General features: G+C 34.5%; 1 non-coding gene and 1 pseudogene across 2 annotated transcripts in view; one reads left to right on the forward strand and one right to left on the reverse strand.

Annotated features, from left to right (window-relative positions):
- Positions 1-15,270, reverse strand: part of LOC144374869 (transport and Golgi organization protein 1 homolog) — a 122,890-nt pseudogene that overhangs the window by 21,292 nt on the left and 86,328 nt on the right. The window contains exon 27 of the transcript XR_013434136.1: positions 13,897-14,042. The product of XR_013434136.1 is annotated as a transport and Golgi organization protein 1 homolog (transcript). The remainder of the gene's footprint in view (positions 1-13,896; positions 14,043-15,270) is intronic.
- LOC144374889 (U6 spliceosomal RNA) lies at positions 10,765-10,871 on the forward strand. Its single transcript, XR_013434146.1, has one exon. It is a non-coding gene; the product is annotated as a U6 spliceosomal RNA (small nuclear RNA).

The following is a 15,270-nucleotide window of genomic DNA, read 5'->3' on the forward strand; positions in this document are numbered from 1 at the left end:
ATTTTTCTCTACTTATTCAAAAGATAAACTACAAATGGATAAGAAACATGAATGTAAAAATAGAAAATAAACAAGTACTAGAAAATATTAAGTGAAATTTTCTATGTATTATGAGTGGGCAAAACCTGCCTCATTGAAAAAATCTTTCCTGGCTGTATCTAAACCTGCTACACACACACACACACACACACACACACACACACACGCACGCAGTTTGACAATGACAAACTGAGAAAAAATATTTGCAACATATTATTGTCCAAAGAATCATGTTCCTGAAATATAAAGAACATTATAAATAAAATGGCCAGCAAACCTATACAAAAATGGGCTGAAGAAATAAACAGATCTCAGGAAAAGAAATGCAAATAGCTATAACATATGGAAACATGCTCTGCTTAGCTCATAATGAACAAAATACAAATTAAACCACACCAAGACACCATTTCTCACTTGCATTGGCAAGATCCAAACATTTGAAAACATACTCAGTAGGTGAGAGAATGTGGGGGAATACAAATTCTCAGACACTGCTAATAAGTATACAAAATGATACAACCCTTATGAATGAGATTTGGCAACATCTCCCAAAACTGCTTATATATTTACCTATTAACTCAACAATCCCACTTTTTTTTTTTTAACTTTTTCAGTGCTGGGGAAGGGTATCTTGGGCAAGTGCTCTACTGCTGAGCTATAGTCCACCAGCCCTAATTTCTAAAGATACTGGGAATACAACAACAAATGTTTAAAACTTGTATTTACAAAACTATGTTATTCAAGCATTAATTATAACAATACAAGATGGTCACAAAAGGCTGAAACAACCGTCATCAATGAAAGTTTTTGAATAAACCAAAGAAGAAAGAAAATAATTTTAAATACTGCTAAGAGCTGGTTTCCGGAATACATTTTTTAAAAATGAAGTAGAGAAAAATATTTATAGAATACTATTTGTATCTTAGAAAGTGAAAAAAGATGAATATATTATTTCTTATAGCTTTGAGGTAAAACTGACATGCAATAAATTACATGTATTTAAAGTGTGCAATTTGATGAATTTTAACATGAAATTATGAAATCACCATTATAATCAAGATAATATACACATCCTTTACTTCCAAAAATATTCTCATTCTCTAGATAATTTTGCCCTTTGTCACCCTTCTTTCTTGCCCCCCACTTTCCCATTCCTCCAGCAAAATGTCTTATCTTAATAGATTGCTTTGTATTCCTCAAGTTTTATGTGTATGGGATAATATATTGTATTTTCTATGGCTTCTCTTATTCAGCATAATTTGAGATTCATCTACATCAGTTTATCTATCATCTATTTTTATTGCTGAGTAGCATTTCATTACATGTACATACCACAATTTGTCTATCATCTATTGATAGACATTTGGATTTTTTTCCAGTTTGGGGCTTTTACAAATAAAATAGCCAAGAACACTGATATAAAATTCCTCCTATTGCTATATAACTTATCTTTTCTTTGGAAAAGAATGGTTGGATATGACTGGTGTATGTTTACCTTTTTAAGAAGGTGATTCTACCACTTTATATCCCCACCAGATGTGTACCCATCCAGTTCCTCCATCTCTTCTCCAACCACTCAGCACAATTGTCTTTAATATTAGATATTTAATAAGTGTGTAGTGGTAACTCTTATGCTTCAAAATTGCATTTCCCTGATAATTATGTCAAGCATTTTTAATGTATTTACTATCTGTTTATCTTCTTTGATGAAGTGTTATTTTACAGGACTATATTTTTTTCTAATGCGTTCTAAGAGTTCTCCATATATCCTTGATGCAAGTCTTGATAAATGCTTTACAGTAATTTCCTCCCAGCTTGTGTTTTGTCTATTTCATTGACTTCAAAGTGTATTTTGAATTACAGAGGTTTTAGTTTGATGAATCCCACATTGTCAAATCCTTTTTAATGCTTTTGTTCTCAAATTTAAGAAATCTTTGCCAAACCTAAGTTCAACAAAATTTTTTCTCTTACTTTTTTTCCTAGAGGTTTTGTAGTTTTGAGTTTAATATTTAAGTCTGTGAGTTAATTCAGGTGTCTAATGCAAGGCATGGATCAATATTTTGCATATAAATATGCAGTAATTTCAGTACCATTTGCTGAAAAAACTTTCCATTCTCTACTTGTCTTTCCATCTTTGTCAATGACTGTTGCCATATATATTGTGTATCTATCTCTGAATTCTTGATGTTTTGTCTGCAATCCTGATTACTGTAGCTTTAGAATATTTTTTTTTCCTCTTTGTATGGTACTAGGGATTGAACACAGGACCTTGCATATGCTAGGCAAGTCCTCTACCACTGAGCTACATCCCCAGCCCTAGATTAAGTCTTGAAGCCACGTTGCAATCAGCTTGTCATTTTCTACAAAACTCTGCAGGGATTTTGATTGGAATAATGTTGACTCTGGTGATTAAACTGGGATGAATGGACACCTTAGTCTTCTGACTCATAAATTAGGTATATCTCTCCATTTAGGTTCTCTTTAAATTCTATCAGCAATATTTTATAGTTTTTAATATATACATTTTAGTTTTTGCCACGTTTATGTTTAAATACTTCATATTTTTATTCTATTGTACATGGAAATCTTTAAAATTTCAATTTCTAATTATTCATTGTTAATATATAGAAAATATAATTGCTTTTAGATGTAAATTTTATCTGTCAACCTTACAATAGCTTTTTTCTAGATCATACCAGATTGTATCTATATATATATTCAAGTTATCTGAAAAGAAAAGAGAATTTTATTTCTTCCTTTCCAATCTGAGTGCATTTTATTTCTTTTTCTTGCCTTAGTATACTAGCTATTTCCTTACTGCACCCCAGTACAATGCTGAATAGATGTAATGAGAGTAGACATCTCTGTTTGGTTTCTGATCTTGGGGAAAAGTATTCAATTATCAACCATTAAGTATGAGGTTAGCTGCATTTTTTCAGAGGATGTTTTAAGCTCCCTTCTATTCCTAGTTTGTTGTTTGTTTTTCTACATCAATAATCAATGCTGAGGGGCTGGGGTTGATACTCAGTGGTAGAGCACTTGCCTAGCATGTGTGAGGCAATGGGTTCAAATCTCAGCACCGCATATAAATAAGTGAATAAAATGAAAGTTAATCAACATCTAAAAAATTTTTTTAATTAATAATCAGGGCTGATTTTTTTTACATGTCGATGCGATTTATTGTCACCTACTTGTACATGCACACAAAATAACAATATAATTTGGCCAATATTACTCCCCAACATTTCCCCCCTCTGCTATATTTTTTAAATGCTTGTTTTGTATCTCTCGAGCTAAACACAAAGATTGTGCTTTTAGGTACATCAATGTGGTAAATTTCATTGATTTTCAAATGTTAAATAAATTTTGGATTCTTGACATAAATCCCCATCATCCGTCTAGTTTTTGTCTATGATGTATTTTCCTTTTACATATTGTTGTATTTGACTTAAATTTTTGTTTAGAATTTCTGTACAGATTCATTGGAGATCCCATGAGAGGTATGTGGTTTTCTTTTCTTATTATATCTTTGTCTTGGTTTGGTGTAGTGATAACACTGGATTCATAGGAGAACTATTTCCTTGCTTTAATATTCTACAAGGGTTTAGTATTACTACTACTATTAGGAATTAATATCATTTCTTCCTTACAGGTTTAATTGGATCACCAATAAAGCTATCTTGGTCTTATATTTTTTTCTTTGAAGAAAGGTTTTTACCTATACCTTCAATTTCTTTAATAGTCAACAAGGTTTATGAAATTGTCTGTTTTTCTTGAGTGAACTTTTGCAATTTGTGGCTTAAATAAAATTTCTTCATTTCATCTAAATTGTCAAGTTAATTAACATAAACTGTTCATAATATCCCCATTATCAGTCTAGTATCTGTGAAATCTGTAGTGATATCCCTTCTCTGATTGCGAATATTGGTAACCCGTGTCTCCTCTTTTATTTCCCTCACTAGATGTTGATCAATTTTATTCATCTTAAAGAACTAGCTTTGGGTTTCATTGATTTTCTCTTATTTTCCTTTTTTTTAAAATTTTACTGACTTATGGTCTTTATTATATCTTTTTTTCTTGCTTACTTGGAGATTAACTTATTTTTCCTTTTCTAGTTTCTCATAGTAGGAACTAAGTCAATGACTGGAGACTTATTTTTTAATAAAGCTATCTTGGGCCTGGTAGTGCTATAAGTTTTCCAATAACACTTTAGTGACATTGCACAAATGGATATGTTGTTTTCAGTTTTATTCAACTCAAAATATGAATTTCTTCTCTGATTTATTTGACTCAAAAATTATTTAGCAGTGGGGGCTAAGGTTGTAGCTCAGTGGTAAAGTGCTTGCCTCACATGTGTGAGGCACTGGGTTCGATCCCCAACACCACATAAAAATAAATGTACTGTGTTGTTCATTTATACCAAATATATATATATGATAGATAGATACAGATATACATATAGATATAGATAGATAGCAGATAGCAGCCTGGCACTTAAGTTTTCAAATATTTGAGAATTTTCCAGATTTTTCCATTATTGATTTATCATTTTATTGTGTTCAGAGAATAAGCTTTGCCTGACTTTGAATACTTTTATATTTACTGATAATTTTTTTAAGATCCAGAATATAGTTTATCTTGGTAAATGTTCCATGTGCACTAAGCTCCTTGGGGGTTTTCTATAAATGTCAATTAATTTCAAATGGATGGATTGATTATGTCATTCACACTTTCTACAACCTTACTTTTATTTTTCGTTTTCTGCCAATTGCTGAGGAGAGGATATTGAAATCTCTAAATGTAATCTATAGGATTCATCATTTTCCTCATAATTCTATCAATTTTGATACTTCATGTATTTTGAAGGTCTAATATTAAAAGTACAAGCATTTAGGTTTATTATATAATCTTGACTGATTCGTTTATCATTAGGAAATAACTTTCTTTAGTCCTGATGATATATTTTGCCCCACAACCTCTTTTGGTTTAATGTAGCTACTCCAGATTTCCTTTGACTAGTGTTTAACATGAGATACCTTGTTCAATCATTTTAATTTTGACTTCTTTGTGTCTTTCTATTTACAGTGTTATTCCCTTAGACATCTATTTGGGTCTTGCTTCTTTAGGCAATATGACAATCTCTGTTTTTAACTGATGTATTTAGATACTTTCCACTTAATAGGATTACTGCCGTGCATAGGTGTAAGCTTAATATAATCTTCTATTTGTTCCTTCTGTTCTTTGTTCTTTTTCTTTTCTTTCTGTCTTCTTTTGCAGAAATACCACTATCGGTATTTTTAGTGATTCCTCTATTGGCTTATTAAGCTATAACTCTGTTTTCTAATCTTAGTGCTTCAGGGTTTAGAATATACATCTTTAATTTGTCACAATCTACCTTCAGATGATACTATATTACTTCACATATTCAATAAGAACGTTACAATAGTTACTACCCTTCTGAGATTTATACTGTTGTCATGTATTTTACTTTACATGTTTTCTAAGTCCCATACTACACTGATATTTGTCTTTAAACAGTCAATGACTTTTTAAAATGTTCAAATAAGAAAAATTATTTTAAATATTTATGCACACAGTCACCATTTTCAGTGTTCTTTACTCCTTTATTCCATTATTTCCATCTGCTGTCTTGGTGCAAGTGTAGGTGAATTCTTTCAGCTTGTATGTCAGTACAAGTCTTCATTTTAGAAAGATATTTCACTGGGCATGATATTATTGGCCAACATTATTACTCTTCAAATATATTAAAGGTATCACTCCACTATATTCTCTTATGCCTAATTTCTGACAAGAAATCTGATGTCATCCTTAGTTCTTCTCTACATAAATGTCTTCTCTAACTGCTAAGATTGCTCTTTATCACTGGTTTTGAGCAATTTATTTATGATATAATATACCTTGATATAGCTTTATTCATGCTTTTTGTATTGTAGTCCCATTTAATATCTTGGATCGGCAGATGTACAGTTTCCACAAATTTTTGGCCATCATTTCTTAAAATATTTTTCTGAATACCTCTCATAGCTCAACTTGAAACTGTCCCACAGCTCACTGATGCTCTGGTTCACTTTTCTTTAACAGAAGAAATTTTCCCTGTTTCATTTGGGGTACTTCTCCTGCTATGTCCTCAAGTTCACTAACAATTTCATCACAATGCTTATTCTGGCATTAATCCCATCCACTGTGTTTATCATATATTTTCAACTCTAGAAGTCTGATTTTCTTAAAATATATCTTCTATATCTCTTTTTACCTTTTTAACACACGAAATATAGTAGTAATGACTTTTTAAAAAATGCCATTACCTCATTCTAACATCTCCGATAGTTCTCAGTTGGCTTTGATTGGATGATTCTTCTCCTCATCATTGTGGATTGTATTTTTCTTGCTTCTTTGCATGCCTGGTAAGCTTTGATTCGATGCCATACATTACGAATTACTATTCTTAATATTTCGTATACAATTAAATTACTGGAAACAATTTGATTCTCTTGGGTCTGAATATTTGTTAGGTATGACATAAATTGTAATAGTCAGTCCGAGGTAACACCCTTCTGATTATTCTACCCAACTTCCTTAGATACTTTTTTCCAGGTGCTATTCTGGTCCCTGTGTTAAGACCTGTTCCTTCTAATCACTTAAGATGGTTTCTCTGACTTGCTAAGCAGTTTCATCACACTTATGTGCAGATCAATACCCTGCTGAACACTCAGAGAGCCTTTCACAGATTTCCAGAATTGTCTCTCAATGTAGCAACCTTCTTTTGGTACTCCACCCTGTGAATTCTAGTCACTTTGGTTTTCCTGGAATCTCAGCACCATCTCTCAATTCATGGTATCCTCTGGTTCTGCCTGACTTCCCCTTCTTTGTCATGGCTTGGGAATCTCTTAACATAGTAAAAGCTGGGGCAACTAAAGAGCTCATAGCATTTGTTCTTTATGTTTCCAGAATCATTCTTTTTTGCTTGATCTTCAATGTTACTGGATCTTAAAATTTTATATGTTTGTGGGTTTTTTTTCATATTTATTTTAGTTGTTTCAGTTGGGAAGGTGAAGCCAGTACCTATATAAAGCTATCATAGCTAGATGTAAAAATCATTTGCTTTTCTTTTTCTTTTTATGGTGCTGGGGATTGAACACATGGCCTCCTGTGTGGTAGGCAAGTGCTCTACCACTGAGCTGCATATCCCTTTTCTCATTTGCTTATTTTTTTAATAGCAGAATGCATAATGAAATAAATTTTAAAAGTTAACTATAAAAGAGAGTAATATCAGGATAGACAGAACTGGGACAAAAGCTAGAGTTCTTTCAAAATCAGGCAGGAGAATCACAAGTTCAAAGCTAGCCTCAGCAACTTAGCAAGTCCCTACGCAACTTAGTGAGAACTATCTCTAAATAAAAAATAAAGAGCCTAGGTATGTGGCTCAGTGGATAGGAGCCCTGGGTTCAATCACCAGTACCAGAAAACAGAAACAACTTATTTTCACAAATTAACTTTGGCTCTTCTAAATATTTAAATAATTGTAAAATAAATAAAAAAAATCTTTAAAAATTAACACCTAAATATTGAAAGCAAGAATGAAACAACCTGTGATATCATGTTGGTGACAAACCACAGAAATGAATTATTTCAAACATACCTTAGTGGGATATAGCTTAAAGACAAGAGAATTTCATTTCATTTCAGGAATACATTCCTGAAAGTATTTTAAACAACATAAATATAGTCGTGTGTTGCTTAATAATGGGAATAAATTCTGAGAAACACATCTTAGGCAATTTCAGTGTGTAAACATCATTGAGTATACTTATACAAACCTAGAAAATATAGCCATTTCCACACGTAGGTATTCATATATGGTATATCATCGCTTTGGGGATAAAAACCTATAAGATATTATTATACTGAATTCTGTAGACAATTGTAACATTGTAAATGTTTATATATCTAAACATATCAAAACACAAAAAAGATTAAAAATACTAGGTGTCAAGAATTTTTTAGCTCCATTATTATGCACTAATGACCAAAATGTCATTAAGTGGCACAAGACTGTAAACAATTATATTTATGTCATTGAAAACTGGAACTCCAACATCAGAGAAAGAAAACACAAATCTAAGATAGATGAAGTGAAGTAAAATCTCTCTAACATCCTGAATTTTCATGGGAATTATCTAAATGACATGATCAAAAATCCCCACATATTTCTGAGCTTTGTTCACTAAAATGGCTTACAAATGACAGTCAATTTGAGCAATAAGCAATCCTAGTACTTGGAATGTAGCCTCTAAATATCATTTCCTATTGAAAGAAACCAAAGTTCTTTTAGAGAAATAGTTCCTTCAAGGTCTGGATAGGAAAAGTTTAAGATGAACTTGGAACATCTCATAGTTCAAAAGCAAGGGAAACAGGTAACAATGACCACTAGGTGGTGGCAAAGGGTCCCAGGAGCCAAGATAAAGAGGCTTCTACAAGGAAAAAGGGGGAGAAATTGAGCATCAGATAAGAACAATTACTATTCCTAACTGGATTAAACACACCAAATATTTTTAAATGCATGACATCATATTGACTCAAATAAAAGTTAAAAAGATTTCAAAAGCCACTTTGGGTATCATTTGATAATGCTAGAATAATACCTTACTATTCTGAAAAGTGTTTAAATGAAGAAAAGGAATCAAATGTTTATCTCCTGCCTTAACTATACAAACCGAATATCTGTGTAAAGAATAATCAATCATAGCCAGGCGCTGTGGCACACACTTGCAATCCCAGTAGCTTGGGAGGCTGAGGAGGGAAGATAGCAAGTTCAAAGTCAGCCTTAGCAAAAGTGAATTGCTAAAGCAACTCAGTGAGACCCTGTATATAAATAAAATACAAAATAGGGCTGAGGATATGGCTCATTAGCCAAGTGCCCCTGAGTTTAATCCCCAGTACCAAAAAAAAGAAAGAATAATCAATCATAAATTTTTATTTGTATAGGCATCCCAGCCTTTAAATGAAGAAAGAAAAATCCCAGCAATTCAGACCATTGCTATTTTGCAACCTGTAATATATTAGCAAATCTCACCAAGGTCACTGTTGACTAGTAGTCAACATCAAAGGAGAGGACATGCAGATGTCAATGCAATATTTCCTATTAAATTTTCATAAGAAACAGAATTGAACCTAAACCTGACTACCAATTTCCAAGAAATATAAAGCAACAGAGAGAGACTGAGGTTGTTAGCTCAGCACTTGCCTAGAATGCATGGAGCCCGAGGTTCAATCCCCAGCACCACCAAAAAAAAAGGCAATAGAGAAAACAAGTTAAATTGTTGTACCAGGGGGATGTCATTTATTCACCCAAACTACAATATATCCTAGAAGTCCCACAAACATATTTTTTTCAATTATTGCAAAAAGTTACAACAAAAGGAGAAATCAATAGAGAGTAACTTATATGAGACTTGTTCTCCCACTGAAAGCAACCAGAAAGTTGGAATATATATATTGGTACCAGGGATTGAACTCAGGAGCACTTGATCACTGAGCCACATCCCCAGTCTCAGCCCCATTTTGTATTTTATTTAGAGACAGGGTCTCACTGAGTTACTTAGCACCTCACTTTTGGCTTTGAACTTGTGATCCTCCTGTCTCAGCCTCCCGAGCCACTAGGATTAAGGCATGTGCCATCATGCCCAGTCAAAAAAGATTTTTAAAGAGCTATTTTTCAGATAGAAAGCCACAAGGAACATGCAACTGTCACCCCTAAGAGCAGGAGAACAAATAGGTGAGCATTCTACCTGGAGGCACCCTCTAGACCTCAGTTTGAAAAGGGGAACACAAATGGGGCACAACAGTCTCACTGAGGAGAGAGAGACCAGAGTTCCAGGAGATTAAGCAGCCAAAAATATGTAGAGAAAACTACCAGAAACATGGGAGCCACAAAGAAAAAGAGTTACAGAAATCTGCATGGAGGTGGTCTTCAGTTTGGGGCTACATTCTAAGCAGTACCTGTGAGTGCCAAGAACAACTATAAGCTAACCAATCCCACAGTTGGCACTGAGCTGGGAGAAGTCTGGATTCCAGCTAGCCAGAGAGAGTTGACGTACAAAAACAGTATGGTCAACAAGCTCATGAAGAAGTATTTGATCCTGGCATCATGGCACATATCTGTAATCCCAGCAATCAATCCCAGGTTGAGGCAGGAAGATCCCAAGTGTGAGGCTGGCAACTTATCAAGGGCCTAAGGAAGTTAGTGAGACCCTATCTCAAAAGAAAAAAAAGGTCACTCAATATCATTAATTATCAGGAAATACACTCACAAAGACATACCCACTAAAATGGCCCAAGTGCTAGTGAAGATGAAGTCAAGTGGAAGTCTCCTAAATTGCTGGTGGAAGTATAAAATGATTGTGGTCATTTTTTAGCATGGCTTGACAGTATCACATAAGACAAAAACATACATTAAACGTAGGAGGCAATTGCACTCCTAGATATGAGTCCACTTATAGTGGCATATATATGAAACAGTACTGTAGGAAAAATGAATCTATAGTTTAAAAAAAAAAGTTATCAATGGTTGCCTGGAACAGGTGGTGAAGGCACTCACTGGGAAGGATCCCAAGGAAACCCCTTTTCTAGTGAAAAAAAAAACTGTTCTATATCTTTATTATGGTAGTTTTTACATGGGTATCTACATTTGTTAAAACTCAGAGTGTGCTTGCTTTGGCAGCACATATACTAAAATTGGAACAATACAGAAAAAATCAGCATAGTCCCCGAGCAAGGATGAAACCCACATTTGTGAAGTATTCCATAGTTTTGTGGAACCAACCCTTCAGCAGATGAATGGATAAAGAAACTGTGGTACATATATGAAATGGAATATTACTTATAGCATTAAAAGAGAAAAAAATTATGGCATCTGCGGGTGAATGGGAATATCAGGTTAAGGGAAGTAAGCCAATCCCCAAAACCAAAAGCTGTATGTTCTCTCTGAAAGTGGATGCTGACCCATAATGGGGGTGAGGTGGGTGGTAAGGGGCATGGAAAGAATGGAGGAATTTGGGCAAAGGGGAGGTAGGACAGGTGAGGGGGAAGAGGGATAGGAAAGATGGTGGAATGAGATGAACCACATTACCCGAGGTACATGTAGGACTACACGTGTTGTGTACAACTAGGAAAAGTTTTGTTCCATTTATATACAATGAATTGAAATGCATTCTGCTATCATGTATAACCAATTAGAACAAATTTTAAAAACTCACTGATATTGGCTATCAAGGAATTACTGTTAAGTTGTGTGATGGCCCATGGGTTCATTATACTATTCTCTATGCTTTTCTTTAAAGCTTTTCTAATTAAATTTATTTTTTAACTAGTACATAGAAACAAACATTATAATTATTGAAGTAGGTAACATGACATTTTGATGCATGTATACACTATGTAATGTTTAAATCAGTTAAATATATCTACCTCCTCAAACATCATTTCTTTATGGTAAAACTTTCACAATCTTTTTTTCTAGTATTCTAAAATATACAGTATGTTATGGTTACCTATAGTTCCCTACTATTCTCTCTGCTCTTATTTGAAAGTTTCCATGATAAAAATACTAAAAATAATTTTTAAATTAAGATATAACTTCAAATATTTAAAGGATTTCTATGTAGAAAAGAATTCAATTTTATAGAGGAAATCATGTGGAGGAAAATTTGGAGTCAATACAAGGATGAACTAGACAACAGAAGAACATATAGCCTTGTAAGAGAGTGACTCATGCTAGGAAATACTGGTGTACAGGCCTCATAACTATTCGTCAGGGCCACAGTAAAGAAAATAACAGCAATGAGTGAGAAACTAGACTAACAGCCTTCCAAGGTTTCTTCTAACACTAAGATTCTGCTAAGATTCCATTGATCAATGAATCTGATTGGTGCACATCTCCCAAACACATCAGAGCCTATTACTCTCCAGTCCTATCAGATATCATACTACTTGTTTAAGATTTTACATTGACTTGTTCATAATTTTTGCATATATTTGTTAAGTCCTTTTCTTAAGGCTTTCAAAAATCACAATCATACCTTACACCTGTTAGACTCTTTTAGTCCTCACACAATGTCCTGTACATACTGGGCCATCAAAATGCCTTTTTGAAATCTCCTTTCAAATCAGTCTCCTAACATTGTGCCTCTTCTTTGCCACTCACGTCTATGTCTTACCTATCACCGTACAATCACTGACCATACCTGCACCACATTCATGTCCCCTGACCTAGACCTAGAGGAGGGCTCTGTGCATACCTAAAAAATATGAATAAAGAAATCCTTCCCATATCATGAGGCTGTTAACTTTCCAAGTGATGCTGATTCATTCTGATAATCAAATTATGACTGTAGAAGACTGCTTTAATCACTGGAAATATAATTATTCTAACTGCCTGGCTCGTACATACCCCTTACCCAGGTGGCTGCCACCATCATGAACAAACATGGAGCCAACTGAAAAATGATTTGTTTCTCCCCACCACATCTTTTCCACCCTGGTGGTCTTTCCTCCCCAGGTATTCATTGTCTTTATATCACCTTCTGACTGTCTACATGAGAATTAGGGCATGTGTAGGGGTAAAACCCTTCAAAATGCCAGACACCTCACCAGACATTTTACCTTGTCAAATCATTTAATTCTTATGATTGGAGTAAGCATTATCTACATTTTTCAGATGAGGAAAACTTTTTTCAAAAGTTTAGTTATTTGCCCACACGTCTAAATGATAACCTTGGGATTTGAAACCAGATCTACCTGGCTTCAAAATCTACACATTTTACAAGGAAAACAACAACATCATCTTTCTTACACAAGCCTTGAAATAACACAACCTACAGGAAACAACTTCAGTTGAGGAGGATTACTGTCACAATGGCCCTAGGGCCATCTTATCCTCCAACCTCTAAAAGCTTTCTCATTCCTATAATTAAACTCTAAAAGTCCAATATCAACAAATACCAATAGGGGGGAGGTAAGTCCTAAAATGCTTAGATAAGCTTCTAGACAGATTAAATGTCTTGTTTGGATCATGATTTTCTTTAGAAAGATCAGCCTTAAGTGACTCTTTCTAAGAAACAGATCTAACCTAATTCCTTTCATTCTTAAAACTTTCTAAGGATCCCCACTATTAATGGTCTGCTACTTTGGCTCATGACTTCCTTTAAGATTTGCTGGCCTCTCCAACAGGCCCATCCCCCTCCAACTTCACACTTTACAACACCAACTATTCACATTCTCCTGCCCTCCCCAAATATCCTTTCTTCATGTTTCCATTTCTCTGAACACATTTCTTCTGACTGCCAGCTTCCCCCACCACCCCAGCCTGTCTAATCAACAACAAACCACATGTCAGACTCCTGTTTGCCTTTTGCCTGTGCTTCAATCACATCTCAACCACTTTCTGACCTTACTGATCACCCTTCCAACCATAATAAATGCATTTATGGACAATAATGTTCTACCATCGAATAAATACCTCTCTTTCTGCCATTATCTTACTGTGTTTCAAGTGAATGCTGTTATCTCCCTGCCAGAATGAAAGGTTCTGAGGGGAAGAACCAAGTTTTTACAGGTGTGCAAATGTCCAGCCTTGGTAAACAGCAAATCTTCCTCATGTGCTAAACCAAGTAGCCATTAAAGCCACACCCCTATGGCTTTTGTTTCAGGAGCTATCTACTCAAAGGGTCAAGAGTCATTTTCATAAAGACATTTTAAGTTTTTCACTTCATGACCAGAAGCCACTTAAAAACTAATAAATAATCAACATTCTAATTGAAGAAACTATGTCAAACTTACCATCTTAGACAAATAAAGCAAGAATGAATATAACAAGAAAAGTATGTTGTCCAAAAGGGTGGCATCTGCTGGCTCTTCGACCTTTATCTCTAGTTGGTTTTCTGTATCAGCAGCATCAACAGGAGTACCTTCTGTTATAAGTAGCTCTAAAATTGAAAGGGGAAATTGCTATTTTATTTTATGCTATAGAATAAGAATTGTCTCTCTTCAGTTTCAATATTCATCGAGTGTTTCACTAAATATATGAGTCACAGTGCCTGGAATATGTGGCTCTCCTAAAGACAATTAACACAACAGAGAAGAAAACTTCAAAATCCTAATTAGAGCTGTCAAACCCTTCAATTATAAAATGAACAATCTCCAGTCTACTCTCCACTACTTCCATGGCCATACAACTGCTACCAGAACAATATTTACTCAAGGAAAAATTTTAAAACCAGAGATATATAGACAGGGTCACATTCAAAAAACATGGATTTAGTGCTGGTGAAACTTTGTGTTTAAAATTTTAGGAAAGCTGAAAGAGAGGGAGTCTTGGTTTGCAGATTTGCAGGTGGAATGGGCCAAGGCTTAACACAGTATCTGGCACCTGGCAGAGATACTCAACAATTATTTATTGAATGGACAGATGACAACTATTTAAAAAGAACACAGTAGTACCAAGAGAGACTAAAGGGAATTGGGTACAGACCTGCATTGAGGCTCTGTGAATGAGGTAGAATTCCAGTTAGACTTGAGAGCTTGTAGGGGTGGAATTTCAGTATGAGTTACATGAGCCTGGGGTATGTTTGATTAAACAGCAGGAGTCCAGCATGCAGTTATTAAGAAGTTGGACCAGTTGCCTCTAAGGTCTTTCTCAACCCTGAGATTCTATTCACTACTATTTTTTTAAGCTTTTGCCTAATTTTTTTTTTTTAGTTTTTGATGGACCTTTATTTTATTTATTTGTATGCAGTGCTGAGAATCAAACTCAGTGCCTCATATGTTAGACAAGCGCTCTACCACTGAGCTACAACCCCAGGCCCTCCATTCACTATTGGTCTATGAATTTGACTGCTGGTGAAGTCTGCCCCATTGGCTCAGCATCTCAGCACCTGAGACACATTAAATGACATTAGGGAAGATTTTACCTATTAAAGGTCATTGACATCATTTTGTGGTGGAACTTAAAAGGCCAGGGAAATAATTCATTCTTAATTTTGTAAGTCAAGTTTTCCCTATTCTTGAAAGTTTTGGAGCATGAAAATAACAAATTGTAATGGTGCGTGATTCATTTTCATAACCTTATAGAGTTAAAGACAGTTCAGAAGTCAGTAGTGTTCATATATGGATGCAATGTCTTCTGGAAAATGGGAGAACTCATATGTTATTCCT

This window comes from Ictidomys tridecemlineatus, unplaced genomic scaffold (genome assembly GCF_052094955.1).
Source record: "Ictidomys tridecemlineatus isolate mIctTri1 unplaced genomic scaffold, mIctTri1.hap1 Scaffold_92, whole genome shotgun sequence".
NCBI classification, from domain to species: domain Eukaryota; kingdom Metazoa; phylum Chordata; class Mammalia; order Rodentia; family Sciuridae; genus Ictidomys; species Ictidomys tridecemlineatus.